We start from the raw sequence: 13,491 nt of genomic DNA, 5'->3' as shown, positions 1-13,491 counted from the left end.
AATTCAAATTTTAAAATAAGAAACATGAAAACGAAAAAAAGAGACAGATTTTTGCATTTAGTTATTTCAGAAAGGTTTTAATGAAAATACCATTTTTCTTTGAGCCAAAACTATGCATATTCACGCCACTACGGCAATATGTGGCGAGCCCATCATAGCAAGCAATTCTAGAGGGGGTGCGTTTTTATTAGAGGTAAATTCAAAACCTATTAAGAGGTATTTCTTGGAGGTCTTAATAAAACTACCTCGCTTCAATTGCTCTATTGGAGACACCTGCCTATTAGATTCCATTAATTTAAACCTTGGTATTAGCAAAATCAAATTCAAAAAATGAAATATAGAAACAAAGTAAAGAGACAGATTTTTGCATATGGTTAATTCTGAGAGGTATTCGTGAAAATACCATGTTTCTTTGAGCCACCAAGACTATGCATATTTCCGCCCCCACATTAATATATGGCTAGCCCATCATAGCAAGCAATTCCAGAGAGGGTGGATTGTTATTAGAGGTAAATTTAAGCCCAATTAAAAATGCCTCATTTCTATTGCTCTATTAGATAAACCTGCCTATTAAATTCTATTAATTTAAATCTAGCAAAATCACATTTAAAAATTACACATGCAAACGAAGAAAAAAGACAGATTTTTGCAATCGGCTATTTACGATGGTTTTAATGAAAATTCCATGTTTCTTGGAGCCAAGACTATGCATATTAACGCCATCAGGGCATTATGTGGCTAGCCTACCTTAGCAAGAAATTCAAGAGGGGATGGGTTGTCGTTGGAGGTAAATTTGAGCCCTATTAAGAAGTTTCTGGTATGTCTTCATGAAAATGCCTTATTTTTGGGAGGTCTTAAAGAAAATGCCTGGTTTCTATTGCTCTATTGGATGCACCTGCCTGTTGCATTTCATTAATTTTAATCTTGATAATAGAAAATCACATTCAAAAAAATTAAACATGCAAACGAAGAAAAAATAGACAGATTTTTGCATTCGGTTATTTCTGAAACGTTTTAATGAAAAGGCTACATTTCTTGGAGCCAAGACTCTGCATATTCACACCACCGTGGCAATAAGTGGCTAGCCTACCCTAGCAAGCAATTCTAGAGGGGTGGGTGTCTATTGGAGGTCAATTTAAGCCGTGTTAAGACATATTTCTGGAAGGTCTTAATGAAAATGCCTCCTTTCTTTTGCTCTATTAGATGCACCTTTCTGTTACATTCCATTAATTTAAACCTTGATACTAGAAAAATCTCATTTTAAAAATGAAACATACAAATGAAGAAAAAAGAGAAATATTTTTGTATTCGGTCATTTCTTAAAGGTTTTAATGAAAATACCACGCTTCTGTGAGCTACGACTATGCATATTCACCTCACCGTGACAATGTGTGGCTAGCCAACCATAGCAACCAATACTAGAGGGGGCGGTTGATATTAAAGGAAAACTTAAGCCCTATTAAGAGGTATTTCTGGGAGTTATTAAAGAAAATGCCTCGTTTATATTGCTCTATTGCATGCACCTGCTTGTTACTTCTCAATAATTTTAATCTTGATACTAGCAAAATCACATTTAAAAATAATGAAACATACAAATGAAGAAAAAAATTTTTGCATTCGGTTATTTCCGAAATGCTTTAACAAAAATTCCACGTTTCATGGAGCCAAGACTATGCATATGTACGCCAACGTGGGAATATGTGGCTACCGACCCTAATAAGCAATTTCAGAGGGGGTGTGTTGTTATCAGAGGTAAATTAAAGCCCTATTAAGGAGTATTTCCGGGTGGTATTAATGAAAATACAACGTTTCTATTGCTCTCTTGGTTGCGCCTGTCTGTTAAATTTCATTAATTTAAGTCTTGATACTAGCAAAATCACATTAAAAAAAATGAAGCACGCATACGAAGAAAAAAGTAACGAAATTTTGCATTAGGTTATTTCCAAAAGGTTTTCATGAAAATACCATATTTCTTTGAGCCAAGACTATGCATATTCACACCACCGTGACAATATGTGGCTAGCCCACCCTAGCTATCAATTCCAGTGGGGGTGGGTTGTTATTAAGGGAATTTTAAGCCCTATTAAGAGGTATTTCTGTGAAGTCTTAATAAAAATGCTTCGTTGCAATTACTCTATTGGATGCACCGGCCTGTTACATTCCATTAATTTAAATCTTGATGCTAGCAAAATCATATTTGAGAAAATGAAAAACAAATAAAGAAAAAAGAAAAATATTTTTGCATTCGGTTATTTTCAAAAGGTTTTAATGAAAATGCCACGTTTCTTTGAGCCAAAACTTTTTATATGTGGTTAAAAACTATGTGTATGTGGCTAATAGAGCATCAGAAACAAGACATTTTCATTAAGACCTTCCAGAAATACCTCTATATAGGGCTTAAATTTACCTCTAATAATAACCCACCCCCTGGAATTGTTTTCTAGGGTGGGCTAGCCACATATTGCCACCATGGCGTGAATATACATAGTTCTGGCTCAAAGAAAAGTGGCATCTCCGACCCCCACCCTCAGAACAGGATGCTCAATCTCATAATTGCACCAAGCTCTATTCTAAAAGCCCCGGGTATCGCGCTATTCATTTGCTCGTAATCCTGAATGGATTTTGACTCTGTAATATTTAATTTGTTTTACTAAACTTATAATGTACGTGGTTTATTGCAATATTATTTACGTTTTTATCAAATCGATCTGTTTGCGGGTTTATGGATTTATATTAATATAGCATTGATATCAGCGGTTCAAAGCCGAAAAAGAAAACATAGGCAGCGCAATAGCGTTGTCTAAGTAAATATACAGGATAATTCAAAGTATTATAACATATTGTGAAACATTGTATTGTGACATATTCCCCGCATTTAAATAGCGACAGTATTTTAGATTTGAAAGTATTCGAATATTAGAGCTAAAATTATTAATTTATCCCTTGGGTATTGTTTGACTAAGAATATCCAGAAAATCTGAACAATTCTTGGCAACATTACTGCAGAAACCTTAAATTAACTAAAAATTATCAGGGATGCCAAATTGAATGAAAGAAATGACTCCTTGAGTTTGAAAACTAACTTCCCTTTTGTATATTTGTTAAAAAAAAAAGCAAATCCTATAAAAATTGCACGAAAGTTTTTCTTGTGTGAATCAGGGTAGGAGGTGGACAGATTTCCGGGAAGAGTTACACTGAATATCGTTTTTATGTCTAAAATTCCCTTCACAAGTAAAGCACGTTCTCCTAGGGTAAAACTGATAATGATAGAAAGAGAATGGGTTGGTACCGCTTATACGTGCTCACAAAATTTCTAATTTTGAGAAAGATATACATATTTTGTTTAAATCCAATTTATTCTATCCTCAGCAGATATTTCCAGCATGCTGATGCAGAGATAAATGTCCCACAAGTAGCGCTGACGTTACGTGAAATGCAACAAATTTCAGTCGTAATTCCTAACACATTTAGAAAAGCGAAGGTAGTGAGAAGTCAGGATGGTATTGTACATACAGGCTGTTCAATATCTATGCTTTAGTATGTGATTCCAATACGCAAGGAATAGGACTCTATCAGCGCTTATTAGGCGTTTCAGTGACTAATAAAATAATCACATTTTCAACTAAATACTGGAAATAAAAATTAGAGCAATTAATGATTCCTGGAGCGGATCCCCCTCTACCAAATTCAATGACCAAACTACAACCGATTTGGTCAATCTAGTTATAATACGAATACCATTATAAAAAGCACTGAGTCTTATTTTCTTTCTAATGATTTATTTTTTCATTCAGGAAATTCTATTCACTGTATCTTTAGTTTCTTATTCTTCAATGATTCCCTTTCTCTTCTTTTTGCAGATGATGAGGGTGTATTCAACTATTGATTTCCACTTTTGCTAGTTTTAAAACAAGAGAATCTAATCTCGAACTGATATATTTTAGGAAAATTCACCTGAACATGTTTGGCAAAACAGGAAGCATAGAACATTCTTCAATTTTCCCATTAACTAAACTCACATTTTTACTTGATGATAAGGTTTCAAAGGGAGTATATTTAGAAAAATATTAATTCGAACATACCATAAAGTGTAATTGACCGCTATTTTTTTTCGTTTTCCATATGTTAAAAATGAGCACTGATTAATAAAAAAAAAATTATCTGCTCAAAATAAAGAGCAAGTTCGAAACTGAAAACGAGGGTAAGATTCTAGTTAATTGACTTCTTGCTATCTCAAAAAGGGTTTAGGTTAGGAAAATGAAGCTTTTAGGGATGAATCTACAGACTAAAGCATGTCCGGGAAGGTTTTTTGAAGCAACTACCTCAACTCCTTCTCCCTCTAGAGGGTCCTGACCTTTGATGACCTTTAAAAATATGTGTGTTATAAAAGTGAAACCATGCATAATAGACTTTCTGCTTAATTGAAGTACAACGAAATTGTTTTCAGTTTCATAACTTTGCTCAATTCCATTTTATAAGGTTTTAAAGATATGCAAATACATTTCCTAAATTTTGAAAAAAAAAAAACATTGATGGCTCAAAATTCTACTCAAATAAAAGGAATTGCATTTTCAGAACTAAAGGCAGAGAAAAGGCAACTAGTAACTGAAAATTAAGGGAAAATGTTGTTTTGTCAAAATTTCAATAGGTATAGACCTGTCATGTAGGCAAATTTCAGGGCCCTCTAGAGGGAGGAGTGGAGGTGGGTACTTTAAAATACCTTCCCGGGACATACTTTAGCCTGTAGACCCATCCCTGAAAGTTTCATTTTCCTAACCTAAACCCTTTCCAAGACAGTAAGAATTCAATTAACTAGAATTTTACCAAAATGAGCAACACTACATAGCTACTAAGTCCTATAACTACTTAATAAATAATTGTTTTTAATTATTGGGGGGAAACTACCCCTCCTTTGCCTCCCCCCTCAACGACGCCACTGGAATAGACCAATTGGCCAATTATATCAAAAATAAAAAGATGGATCAAAAATCCCAATCGTGCAAAAACAATATTACACAAAAACTTTAAATGAGCCAAATTAAACCTACATAAAATGATAGAGATCACAGTCAGAGCTATTCCTAGGGCTGATGGTGTCTGGGGGAAAATTAATTACAGAGCCCCCTCCCAAATCAAATATAAGCAAAGAAGCCGAATCAAAGCAAAAGATTTTATCAAAGTGGGCAACCACCCATCCACGGCGGTAAATATTTATATTAACGAAAAATTCCGATAGCTAAGAAATATACTTATCAATAGAATCAGATTTTCTTCCTGAATCCAAATATGGCATTAATTTTTGTCGCAAATTCAATTTGAAGTCCTTTACGGTCCGTCAAAGATAATACTTCTTTCTCTTATTTTACCCATGTATATACCCATGTTAACACCAATCTTGTTAAAAACGGCTTTCTAGTAAATTGAATCGACAGTGACAAAATCGAGAATCAATAAATGTATGGGAAACATGTGATATGGATATACATAGAATAGTATATAGAAATATACAAACTGAATTTGCGACGGAAACGAATATAATATTTTGAATTTCAAACACTTTTCGGAAATGCTTTTCGGAAACGAAGAGCAGGTCATCCCCACATGGGAGGGATGTCGTAAGGAAAGATTTAGGGAAAATGGGAACTTCTAGGGAGGGTAAAGGGGGGGGGGGTTGAATCAATTGGGATGGAGGGAGTGTGCACAGCTGTGTTAGTCTAAGGGGAATTTTTTTTTTCCAGTGAGTTGTTACCAGTAGCAGTCGGCTTATGCTTACAAACTAAAATTCACACTTTTCCTTTTAAGCTTTTTTAAATTTTGTTGCAGGGTAGCAACTCATTATCCCAGCCAATTCTTCATATTTTTTTTTTATAAGATTCTCCAAAAAATTAAGATTTTAGTAAATGTGTAACCAAAAAGGTGGTACTTAAACCACTGGTTGGTAAGTTTTTCGTTGTTCGTATCATTGACTTATGACTAAAGTGAACATACCACTCGTTGCCTTTTTTTACAGAAATTTACGAATATAATAATTGCCTCTATCGCAAATTCAAATTTAAGCCCTTTTTGAGCTCTTGAAAAATGAACAAAATATTTCTAGTTTTTGGGTATAAAAAAGGCTTAAAATAGCATAACCTAACTTAACCATTCTACAACTTCTTCCGCCGGGTTTCGTATTTTCGATATTTTACCGAAAACGCAGTCAATAATATGAACAACGAAAAATTTACCCACTGGTCAAACAGTTCGTGGTAACGAACTGTAGTAAGGAGCGACCCGGCTCAATAGTAACCGAGACTCTAAAAAATAGAATTTTGATACCAATGGTTACATCAAAAGAATTTCATTTTAATGCTAATTTTAAATATATAAGTTTCATCAAGATTAGTTTTACCCATCACAAGTTACGAGCTTGAGAAAATTTGCCTCATTTTAGAAAATAGGGGGGAAACACCCCTTAAAAGTCATACGATCTCAGCGAAAATCAAACAATCCGATAAAGCGTATCAGATAACCTTATTGTAGAAGTTTCAAGCTCCTATCTACAAAAATGTTAAATTTCGCATTTTTGTTGAAGACAAAGACAATCGACCAAGTGGTCTTAGAATGTCGCCAGAAATGAAAGGTTCTAGTGCCATTTTTAAGTGACCAAGAAAATTGGAGGGCACCTAGACCCCCTCCCACGCTCATTTTTTTCCCAAAGTCAATGGATGAAACTTTTGAGATACCCATTTTGTTCAACATAGTCGAAAACCATAATAACTATGCCTTAGGGGATGACTTACTCCCCACAGTCCCCGGGGGAGGGGCTACAAGTTACAAACTTTGACCAGTGTTTACATACAGTAATGGTTATTGGGACGTGTACAGACGTTTTCAGGGTGATTTTTTGGCTTGGGGGGGGGGGGTTGAGGGGAAGGGGCTATGTGGGAGGATCTTTCCTTGGAGGAATATGTCATGGGGGAAGAGAAATTCAATAAAGGGGGCGCAGGATTTTCTAGCATTACTATATAAAAACAATGAAAAAATGAACATGAAAAAGTTTTTTTCAATTGAAAGTAAGGAATAGCATTAAAACTTAAAACGAACAGATATTATTATGCATATGAGGGGTTCTTCTCCTCATATATACCTCGCTCTCTATGCTAAAGTATTTTTAGTAATTTCCACTATTTGTTCTACGGCCTTTCGGATTCAGGAGTCATTCTTAAAGAACTGGGACAAAACTTAAGCTTTAGTGTAAAGAGCAAGCTTTAACAAGGGGACAAACCCCTCATATACATAATAAAAATATAGAAGTTTGTTACATAAGTTAATTCTTAAGTTACATATATTTTTTCCTAATAAAAATGTTCGTTGAAAGTTAAAAGTTCTAGTTGTCTTTTTAAGTAACCGAAAAATTGGAGGGCAACTACGTCTGAAATCCCTGAAAGTTTCAATTTCCAGCCTAAACTCTTTCTGAGATAGCAAGAACTCAATTAACTAGAATTTTACAAATTTTTTTGCTGTTTAATAAAGTAGAATTGTGAGAAAGAGCCAAACTTTAGCGTAAAGAGCGGGGCGTTGAGAAGGGAACATCCCCTTTCATACACGGAGTAATTTCTGTTCGTTTCAAGTTTTAATGTCGCTCCTTACTTTCAGTTGAAAAATAGTTGTTTTTTTTTATTTAGTTTATATAAAAAGAATTACCTAAGACTAAAGCAACAAAAGAAATCACCAAGCAACGAATCCAGAATTTATACTGATTCTACTGGATAATGCTTTTCACCCAGCTGGAATTAGGGTGTTATCTCAAGACAGACTTGATTTCACTTTCATCCCAACTAGTTCGTTTCAGTGAATAAACAAAGGTCTAATGGCAAAGTGGGATCAAAAGATAAACACATAAGCAAAAAGTGCGTGTAATTGTGTTGCGAGAGCAACACTTTGGTTTTGTCCCGTTTTTTTTTTTTTTTCTATGCCGCCGATCTCAGCTTATTCCTGGAAACTGGTAAGGGTCTAACCTGTGCGGTTTTTACGGAAAGTGTGGACCTCAGGCCGGATTGATGAATATGACATTACATTTTGAAAAGCTCCACAGAACTCTTGCCTGGGGCCAAAAAGGATGGTTTTTGCTTGTCCACGAGCCAGAGCCTATGGTGTCCGAAGCGAAGGGGAGTTATATAGCCTATGTCAGAGAGGAGTATCTGAAGTTCTGCAGCCAAGCTTTCGTTTCATCAAGCCATGTTTCTGCTTTCGAGTGGAAAGCTCCGTTCTAGCAGGCAAGCAGGCAGGCATCACTTTCAAATTGAAGATGGCTTAAAATCTATAAGTGTTAAATATATGCGGCAGTTACCCGGCCACACAGATGTGCCTAATAAACTTTAAAAGTTCTCACACTGCTAAAGAAATTGGAGCTTATCCTTTGCTCCTTTCTAAGTGGTGACGTAAGAAAGTTGGCCTACGGCAAAAAAATCAACTTTTGAATTAAGACAGATATATTTTTTTCGACGGCAATCGATAGCTCTTGATGAGCTGATCAAAGTATATGACATCCATTTTTTGGTACAAAAATTCCTTCATGAGGTATACCCGTACTCATATGAGAAGCTACATTACCTACCCAAAAAGTAGAGAGAATGTGGGGTTCCGCAAAGTGGCGTAATAAACCACACCGAGGCACATCGCGCCATCATTTACAATCATACTTAGTAGAGTACATGTGGCGAGCGGCAGCAATGGCAGAAGGAAGACCTCCTTATAACGCGATTCTTAACGACATTTCTGCGTTCTGGGTACATAATTCTAAGTTAAAATTTTACAATTTTCCTAATAAAGTATTATATTTTCATCATATTTTGTTTTATTTCATTAGCTTTATCGCATTTCATATATGCTCTGCTTTACCCCCTCCCCTCTAATGTGCAAATATATAACCCAAATTTGTTTCTAAACTATCATACATTCATCATGTTTTGTTTCATTTCATTAGCATTCATCGAACTTCACTTCCCGAGTATCTATTATATAACCGTTAAGTACCCTTTCTTTCTGGTTACAGGCGAATGTTCCTACTTCGTTCTGCTTTTAACGATATTTTATACCTTGAAGAACGACTTCTTTCTTTATTGACTGGTAGTTATCGAAATAACCAATTTTATAGGTAGACTGCATCTCTCATGGCTTGGTTTCATACATGCAATTTAAAACATTTTGAGATCATGTGATACTCCCCTGGCTAGGTTATGGTTTCGAAAATTTTGAGGTGGATGATTGGATTTTTGGTTCGTTTGTGTGTGAGCGTATGTTGAGTATCTTCGAGATGTAAATGCATTACGTTGAAAATGTTTTTTTTTTTGTATTTGCTTCACTTTTTTCCTCCTGTTTTTCTTTTCTGGCCATAGAACCTTACGAGGGAGAGTATGTCGAAGTTTTTTTTTTTTTTTTTTTTTTTATAAACTTGGTAATGAATAACTAAAACTCTGAATTCTGAACCGATCCCAAAGAAACGCTAAACTGCATGAAAGATCACCCAACTTGCATGAACTGCAAAGGCCTCCCTGAATATAAAAATAAATGATTTAGCCCTGACAACGAAAAAACTAACTCTCCAAATAGCAGCTGAAAAAGTCACACTTTGCCTATTTGCAGCTCAGGAAGCAAAACCGGTACACACAATCCAGACACTAATTTCTACCAAACAAACTTAGACTGCCACACAAAGAACAACCAACTTAAGCTTCCCCAGAGCAACAGCCCTCCCTTCTAAAACCTCTATCAAACCAACCCATCTTCCTCCTCATATAAAAAGGCCCTTCCTTGGCTACCACTCCTAAACAGAAATTAAACAGAAACCTTACCAGGAAACAACACTATAATTAATGACAATTCTAATGAGTACTTAAATAAGCTGACGCCTAATATGTGTCTTTTACTAAAAATAAATTTCGACACAATAGACACATTCAATCTTCCACAGCCACGTAAAACAACAGTTAAATAATTTGGCGAAAATGTACCTACTCAATTACATGCTCAGCCAAGCAAAATAGGTCCTTGCTTTACACCTAGCAAACTTAAACATCAAAATCCAATCAAATGAACACTAAAGCCACATAGCAAAACGTCTCAATACTTCGATTGAACGTAAGATCACTTTCAGAAAATAAATTTAATGAATTAATATCTTTCATGAATAAAATAGTACTGAAAACCGGCTAACCATGCTTAAAACCGGCAGACCAAAATCCCGGGATGCGTTATCCTCAAAAAGGACAGGCCATCTGAGAGAAAAGGTGGTTGTGTGGCCATAAGAATAAATAATGACATAAAATTTGGCAGAATTGATTTTCTAGTACTTAATAATGATATTGATGCCATTGAACTCAAAGTGTGGCTGAATAATACCAATCCTTATATGATTAGCTATTATAACCCTAAAGGCCAAATTGCAAATTCTACCAATTCCTTCATTAATGTAATTAATTCTAATATGTTGACAAATCTAATAGCATGTGGGTATTTTAATGCCCATAACCTGCTTTGGGAGAATAAGCAACAAATAAAGTAGTAAAATTTACTGAAAGTTTCATATAAGATAATATTGATCAGCAAGTGCAACTTCCTCAAATTTAAATACCTACTTTGATGTTATAAGTGAAAAGTTTCACAATTAAACATAAATTGTTCCACAAAATAAAAATATATAGAATAAAATTCACGTGAACAATATAGATAATATCCTCAAAGGCCACTTTACAATTATTTCTACAATAAACGAACATGCAAAAGTTTAGCCACAAACAACCCACTACATAAAATCTAAAAGCAAACTGGGCAAAGTTCGAGGATAAGCTAAATGGTCAAATCCTAAATCCCTCTCAGGGGTCATATCTTTCAAATATACGTTTGATACACACGCCATAGTTTTAACATCTATTCTGACTAAATCAGCAAATCATGCTCTCCACAAGACAAAACAAAGAACATTAAACCAGAACACACAAAAAAGCCTGGTGGTCAAAACGGCACCAACTTGAAAAATAAAATAAGTAGCAAAGAAAACATTTATGAGAAGACTTCCCCTGACCCTCTCCAGTATGAATATATAATAGTATCTGTTATGATAATAATAATACAAAGGCAAGCGTGTTTCAACTTCTTTCTGCATACAATCGCTAAGTTTCTGCATAAAGGGAGTAGTTTATCATCAATAAATGACAGAAGAAAATTCCTCCTAATTAATTGTTTCTCAAAAATCGAAGCCAACAGCTCACAAACCCTGCATAACTGGCAAAGAGTTCCATCCATGTATATAAGCTAAGGTCCAACCAATGTATCAGCTGGCCAATATGGGGGTCAGTGTCACTATCGGTTATAGGAAAAAATTACCGGATACCGACCAATTTTTGTTCTTGTGCAATTTATGCAGAAGATGGTGCCGGTTTTCCTCAGGTAAGTTTTGTTTGTCAAGTCCTTGGGGCAGAGCCACCAGTTAAGTCTGACCATGGTGGAAAGAGCAGCAGCAGAGGTGAGTCAAATGAAGTCCAAGTATATTTGTTAAGTCAAGACTTATCAATACATACCCGGTGCAACTATGTTCGAAATGTATGGTGAGTTCAAGAGCGTACAACCAGAAGAGTTTTTCTTGCTTGTCTCCTTGATCCCAGATACAAGCGCCGACTCCCTAAATCAAGAGGCACTCTGTAACGCTAAAAGATGGCCACAAGAAGAAACACACAGTCAGAAATTGGAAGAAACAAAATTAGCCACTGCAACAGAAGAGGAGGAAAATCTGAAACAAAGGAGAAGAGACACATCAAATTTAATTGACTGCCTATTTGACAACCCGCTCGCAACTTCAACAAGTAAGGAAGAAGAGTCAGCAGATAATATTAATCAGAAACTAGAAAGGTACTCGAGTGCCAACAGTCGTTTCAAGAGACTAGCACAACTTGCTCGGAAATATCTCTGCTGCCCGCCTTCTCATGTCTCTAGCGAAAGAGTTTTGTGCACAGATGGGAACGCTTATGATGATAAAACGAAGGTCTTTAAAGGAGAAAATGTTGAAAAATTGTGCTTTCTCCATTACAACTTGCTCCATTTGGACTGTGCTTATCAACCACTGTCCAGAATAGAACATTATTTGATTTAATTGTTTTTGTTGATCTTTTCTAAATAAATCGGTTTTGCATTATTTGGAATCCACAATAAATTATTGAGGCTGTTCTCTGGTGTGCAATAGACCAGGAACAAACATGTGAGCATGAATATGGATAGATAATGCAAGGCTTTTTTCCGGAGGGCAACTTATCGGCAAATTAATTCGGTATCGCACCCCAAAAATCCATATCGGTCGGGTTCTCATAGAGCCATCACACTTGAGTTTACAAGTACTCAAATTTGACTTACAGTGCTAGCCAGATCTATTGCCCCCACGTTCTCCCTAACCCCTCCATTGATTTGAACCCTTCTCATAATAAATACGAATTTCTCATATTGGACAAAAGAACTTACCTCCACCTAATATATGCTACACAGGAAAACTTTGCTTAACATAATAAAATTACTTACAATAACCATTTCCCAATTTCTGTTGATGAGACTACAATAAATATTAAGATTTCATTTGGAGCTTATCTCTCATCCCTTAATATTACAATGGGTGAGAGAAACTCTTTGATAATGTTTCTATCATGTCAGCTGAGATAAACACCATGACTTTGGAATATGTTAGGAATACTATGAGTCATAATATACAAAAACAAATATGATGTATTCAGATTCAACGTCAAGCCTAGACTTCCTGGATATGGCATGTAAATACAAAACGGACACATACTTTCTATTGTCTTAGTCTCAAAAATGCACTTACTTAAATAGGAATAATGACATAATTCCAGCATATTCCAAGGCACTTGTCATCAGGCAGATAAAATAGGAAAAAGTATTCCTAAATATTGACCAGCCAAGTGGGATACCTACCCCCGTCAGATATACATATCAGATGAGATTATCAGAGGCTCATCTACTAATAATAAATCAAAATTATCACCTTTCCCCAATAAGTACCACTTAAAAATTTGCCACAGAATCCGTTCAGGTGCTAATGAGCTAGAACTATAGGCTTTATCCTATCAGTTCTCAAATTCTGCTAGTTTAATTTCCTCTCCCCACTTTGCAGACATTGCAATATAAGAAATAAAACAATTGGCCATTGTCTATATGAATGCAATATGCTGACGCCTGAACAGCTTGTCCTTTAAAGTAAACTGTTAAAGTACTTCAAATACCAGAAAATTCCACCATCAGTCAATGACCTAACAGCCTTAACCCCACAAAGAGTAGTGAACTCGAAATACACACCTTGATCATTCAGTTCCTGGAATCAAAAGATTTACAGCAAGACATTTAATTGAAACCAAGCTATCTCACAATGAACAACTGGCAACCACTCGTAGTAGTGGTTGCAACGCAGCCAGTATTACCACAACGCATCTCTTATAAAGAGTCAAA

The 13,491-nt window shown here is 35.5% G+C and overlaps 1 protein-coding gene across 1 annotated transcript in view; it reads right to left on the bottom strand.

The window, feature by feature from the left end:
* LOC136030668 (cobalamin trafficking protein CblD-like) overlaps nucleotides 1-13,491 on the bottom strand; it is a 62,754-nt gene that overhangs the window by 39,783 nt on the left and 9,480 nt on the right. The window lies entirely within an intron of this gene.

This window comes from Artemia franciscana, chromosome 8, assembly GCF_032884065.1.
Source record: "Artemia franciscana chromosome 8, ASM3288406v1, whole genome shotgun sequence".
Classification (NCBI taxonomy): domain Eukaryota; kingdom Metazoa; phylum Arthropoda; class Branchiopoda; order Anostraca; family Artemiidae; genus Artemia; species Artemia franciscana.
The sequence above is the reverse complement of the archived record's forward strand: the minus strand, read 5'-3'. Positions and strand labels throughout refer to the sequence as shown.